Here is a 6,000-nt window from a genome sequence, read left to right as displayed (position 1 = left end):
TCTTCAAATACGTCAGCAACGCAACGACATCTTCATATCTCAAGAGAAGTACCTCAAAGGTTGCCTGAAGAAATTTGGGATGCAAGACTGCAAAGGCTTCACGACTCCAATGCCAGCCAAACATCATCTGGGTCCCGATGACAATGGTAAAGAGTTCGATCAAAAGGTATACCGCTCCATGATTGGTTCTTTACTTTATCTATGTGCATCTAGGCCAGATATTATGCTTAGTGTTTGCATGTGTGCTCGATTCCAAGCGGCACCAAAGGAATCGCATCACTTAGCTGTGAAGCGAATTCTTTGATATTTGGCTCACACCCCAACATTAGCATTATGGTATCCAAAGGGCTCAGAGTTTGATCTGGTTGGATTCTCGGATGCTGATTATGCTGGTGACAAGGTGGATCGCAAGTCTACATCAGGCACATGTCATTTTCTGGGACGATCACTTGTATATTGGTCTTCAAAGAAGCAGAACTATGTATCTCTCTCCACTGCTGAATCTGAATACATTGCTGCTGGATCTTGCTACGCTCAGCTTCTATTGATGAAGCAAACACTCAAAGACTATGGCATTCATCTGAAGCAAGTGCCACTCTACTGCAACAACGAAAGCGCCATCAAGATTGCCAACAACCCAGTTCAGCACTCGAATACAAAGCACACTGAAATTCGTCATCACTTTCTCAGAGATCATGTTGTGAAGGAAGATATTGATATCATACACGTCAACACTGAAGAGAAATTAGCAGATATCTTCACCAAGCCCTTGGATGAGAAGAGGTTTTGCAAGTTACGGTGCGAGCTAAATATCTTGGAATCCTCAAATGTCCTGTGATCAGGCACACATCCTAACACTTATGCATATTGATGACTTAGATGTGCAACACACGAAGTAAAGTATATCTTCAATCAATGAAGACATACATTCTAAGTGTGAATACATTAATGTGGAATTTGACTTTGGAGCGCCACGATAATTGTGCGTCGTGTCTGGGTCTAATACTTCCTATATGGTGGGTAACGCCACCACCAAATTCTTCTGTTTGAAGTGTTTTACCCATGGCGTTACATTTGCTATGTCTTCACATTTTGTTTATCTTCATTCTCAACTTGTCCTCATGATTATCTTCACTATGTTGGTTTGATTGTATTTTTCACACATATATATACATATGTATACTAGTGTTCTGTCCTCTACAACATTCACTTATAGCTATGTCTTCTTGTTGAATCTTTTGAACTAAGTGAATGTGATCGGACCCTAACCTCTCTATGCTTTCTATCTCAAACTCTATCTCTCCAAATCATATGCATTCTCTTGAAACTGTCGAATGTCTTCTCTGCGTCCTTGTCAGCAGAAGATACAGAGACAAATATTAAGTCCATTTTCAATGCTAATTCCTTCACATGAAACCCAGAGAAGTAGGAACGACCACCCGACAATCCAGGCATGCGTGGGAACGTGGAACATCTCTGATATGTTGCATGATGGCCACGTGTCCTTCAGATGTGAATCGCCAGGGGCACCTGTGTAATAACATTGTGTCGTCCCTGTCCCTATAAATACATGCCTCACCACAGTCATTATCCTTTCTTCCACTTTCGCTCAAACCCTAGCGCCACCGCTAGCCCTCGACGACGCCGGCGATGAAGCGCTTAGCTGCCGCGACCTCTCCGACGCCGTCTTCACGCCGACCGCGGACATCGTCTTCTCCGCCATCGCCGTAGGTGTCCTCCGTCGCCAAGTTAGGGCACGGACGATCGAACTGCTCGGCCTTCTCTTCCACTCCGTCTAGCAGTTCTTCGTGTGGTAAATAAAACTTCCTTTTTACGGCCCCTTTGATCCTATAGATTCATCACTTTCTACCACAAGCAGTTTCTGTTCACACAAGTTGGATCTATTTCATACTGCATCTCATAATATGCCTAGTATGTTCACTTATGTTTCACAAAGTATTTAGATTCCTCACTTGTACTGATCCGTGGATTCGTACAAATCTAGAACCAACTCCTTATCTATGAGTGAATGTCTTCGCACGATGAGGTCAATGTCTTCTAAATTGATTTATCTTCAAAATCTTCTGAGAATGCATATGACCTCTTCCCCTTCCCTCGCACCTTAATGATGTCATAGGTACATGTCCGTGGGAGAATCCCTTGGTTCTCATAGTCTGCATTCATTTGCAGAATTCTTACAGCATCATATAAATTCTCCCGAAGCCAGTTCCTGTTTGTCCAGCAAGCGAAAGCCTTTGAAGCCTTTGAACATATTGAAGCCATTCAGTTTAAAGTTCATGGCTGCAGAGAAATCAGCAAGGAAGGGTGGCAGAAAGCATCGAGGTGAAACATCAAGAGATCTGCCCGATGACCTCTCAGAGCTGTACAAGACTGATCCAGAAGAGGATTACAATCAGCGCAAGACACGAATCCAATGGATTCGACGATATTGGGCAGAACAGTGGTTCAAGTACAGGTTTGTGACCAAGGAATATGCTAAGAAGAATGCCATCAAGCAACCATGGGGAGACATCCTATACAGAAATCTTCAACCCAGGTCCAGAGATGAAGCCATTGAACAAGGCTTCTATACCTGCATGGTCCGTGGACCACGGCCTGTGGATGCTGACCCATCGTCATTGCTATGGTGTCATGACGACAATCTGTTCAAGCGCAACTTCTAGTTTGCCCAGAATTCGACGAAGCAGAACAAGAAGTCTTTGGGACTAGACTTCAACCCTGGTCCCTCTGCTCCCCGTGCCGATGGCACCCGCGAAGCTGAACCCAATCTTGTTGGGCCCTTCTACAACCTGGACGGTCTTATCACTCATATCATGGATCAAGGGACAGCCGTGGATGAGCCTGCAGATGACGCTGAATCTGATGAAGCGCCTGCACCACCGAAGCCAAAGAAACTGAAGCAGCCTAAAGCTTCAAAGCCTGCCTCAGCACCAAAAATATCACGGGCGAAGCCACTGGCTACTGCACCTCCTGAAGACAGTGTGCAGTCTGAAGATTTGTCACGCATCTCCAAGCCCTCGAAAGTCAAGATGCCTCTGCAACACACCAGCGAAGAACTGACTGTTGCTGCTATTCTGCGCAACGGCGCCATTGATCTGTCCAGCGATGAAGATCTAGCAGATGACGCTCTTGAGCAACTGATCAAGAGCAAAGAAGAAGCAGAAATCTTCAATGATTTGCCTCTCTTTGACGTGGCAATCATCCATAACTTCATTGATGAGTGGTTTGACACGCCCAACCTCAGCTTTGAAGATCTGAAACTTCTGATTGGCCTCAGTGTTGCCTTCCATGGCGCCATTGCTTCAGAGCTAGCTATAGCCCAGCGCATCGTTGAACTGAAGCAAAAGATTGACTTTGAGAAAGCTCAGTTTAAGAAGCATATGGCCAAGCTCAGCGTGCAAGAGGTTAGGAACTTCAAGATCATGCTGCACAAGCTCAAAGAAGCCTTTCTCAAGAAGCATGAAGAAGCTCAAGGTTCTCGTGAGCGCATGAAGAGCCTGACTGACAAGTGTGTGCAAGCCTACAATGAGGCTGAGAAGCGCAAGGCCCTTGGTCGTCCTGGCATTGACCCCAGGATGGCTGCAAAGAAGAAGAAGAAGCCCGTTGTGGCCGAACCCGACGCACCAAGGCAGGAAGCACATCCCATTGTCTTCCCAGCCAGCATGACTGGCTCGAAGCCAAAGGCCAGGTCAACCGCTTCAGAACTGAAGAAGACAAGGACTGCTGAGGCTGAAGCCAGAAAGAGGAAACATCCTGAAGCCTCTGATGTTGCTCCCTCCAAGAAGAAGTGGAAGACCAAGAAGGACCGGGCTGCTCCCATAGAGCCCTTAGTTGTTAAACCTATCTCAATGGTTCGCCATGCATCTACACACCAAGAGCGCCAACTGATTGTCCATGAGCCTGCTTCCACAGAGGCTCATACAGCTGAAGACATTCCAGCAGTTGATCCCACCGCTGCTGAAGACATTGGTCAGCATGACAATGTTGAAGATGATGTAGTTCTTCCTTAGATCGAGCACCAACAGGTATCATCGCCTGTGCTTACGCACAGCGAACTCATCAGCATTGGTCGTCCTCTGACGCCAATTGCTCAGGATGCATCATGGGCTGATCACCCACAACAACAAGTCACACCACCCCGGCAAGAAGAAGAAGATGACTTTGAGGCCCAGCCAACTCCGTCTCCAGAGGCATCACCAGCTTTACGCAGGCTTCGCAAAGGACCAAGGTCTCAAGTCCCTCTTTCGAGCGTTCCAGAAGGAGAAGTGCCCCACAAATCTGTTGCACGTCAAGTGTTTCCAGATGCCACTCCTACTGTGAATGTCTCCGAGTCTGAGGCTAAAGCTGCTGAAGACATTCCGGCTGCATCAGCCGACGACACCCAAGAAGAAGAACGTGTCCTACTCCCCCAACTACTGAAGAAGCTGTTCTCGAGGAGAACGTGTCTGTGCTCGACCCTCCAGCTCATCAAGTGGAGGTAGAAAATCTTGAGGCTGCCACCACCAACACAAATGAAGCCAATGACGTTGTCATGGCTGAAGCAAATGTAGAGCCTACACCAATGCCAGAAGTCACTGAAGCCATTGATGCAACTGCTCCTGAAGCCTCTGTTGTGCAGCCCAACGCTTCTGCCACTCCTCCTATTCCTGCACCTGCTGCTGGTCCTCGGTTTGATTATCATGTTGAGCACAGGCCTCAGGTACAGAAGCCAATGCCAAGATTGCCCAGGTTTCCAGGTCCTGCATCAGCACCTGGATCCTTTAATCTCAACGGCTTCAAAGCAGACAACACCTTCTTCAATAGCTCCAAGAACCCCTACTCAAGGGAAAGAATATCTTCTGATCGGTTCTAGAGCTATCCGCAGCGAAGTTATTACTCATGCATTCTGTACAATCAAGGTCGCATCTTCCCTCATATGCGTCTTGACACCGAAGCAATAACTGGTCTACCCTGCTTGGAAGAAGCTCTGGATTGCTTCAAAGAGGCTGGATTGTTGCCTTTCGTCACCGCCCAAGAGCACTGGAACGAAGAGTTGCTGCTCCAATTTTATGCCACTCTTCACATACGAGGCTACAACAGAGATCCGAAGACTTGGGTCCTTGAGTGGATGACTAGAAATGTTCATCACGAAGCCAAAGCCTTTGATATCATTGAGCTCACTGGTCTGCCCACTCCTGGAGATCTCTATGAACCTGGCTGTCAGCTTCACAGTGAAGCTATGGAGAGCATCTTTCAGAAGCCTGAACCGAACATGAGTCAGATGCTCAGTATGATGAAGCCTTTGCCTCCAGATGCTGCATATCCTAAGGAGTTCTTTGTTGAAGACCTTGAGTATCTGCCAAGGACTATCTATCACATTATAAGGCGAACTCTCTGGCCCATCAAAGGACATTCTCCACATGCAAAGCTGGAAGGTGCAATGAAGACTTTGGTCTTCTATATTCTTCACGGCAAATGCTTCAACACACAAGACTTCTTCATCCGCCAACTTGCTGCATCAGGATCTGATCTTTTTGGCTTGAAGTTCTACGCTCCATGGATAATGCGTCTGATTAAACTCCACTCAGCTATCTCATATCAGCCATCTGCTCGCAATCATCGGATCTTTCTGCCTAACGTGGATATGTCCGTTGAAGCCATTTATCCAAAGCCTGCCAAGGAGCCTCTTAGCCTTTAGAATGCTAAGCATCAAAGTTTCTCTCAGAACATTGAAGGAGTTGAAGCAGTCACTCGTGTTTTTCCTTTGGCTGGTACTACACGTGCACCTCATCGTGCCCTCACTGAAGCCACTGAAAGCACCATTGCCCAACGGCCCAAGAAGTGATCTCGTGTTCTCAATGACCGAGAGCTTCTAGTAGCTCTTCATCAGAAACAGGATAGGCATCATGAATGGCTGAAGCGCCATATGTAAGGCCTCTTGGTGGATGTCAACCGCATTCGAAATGTTGCCACCAAGAATGCCTTTGTTGCCCATGAAAC

Source organism: Triticum dicoccoides, chromosome 2A, assembly GCF_002162155.2.
Source record: "Triticum dicoccoides isolate Atlit2015 ecotype Zavitan chromosome 2A, WEW_v2.0, whole genome shotgun sequence".
Lineage (NCBI taxonomy): Eukaryota > Viridiplantae > Streptophyta > Magnoliopsida > Poales > Poaceae > Triticum > Triticum dicoccoides.
Note: the sequence above shows the minus strand (reverse complement) of the source record.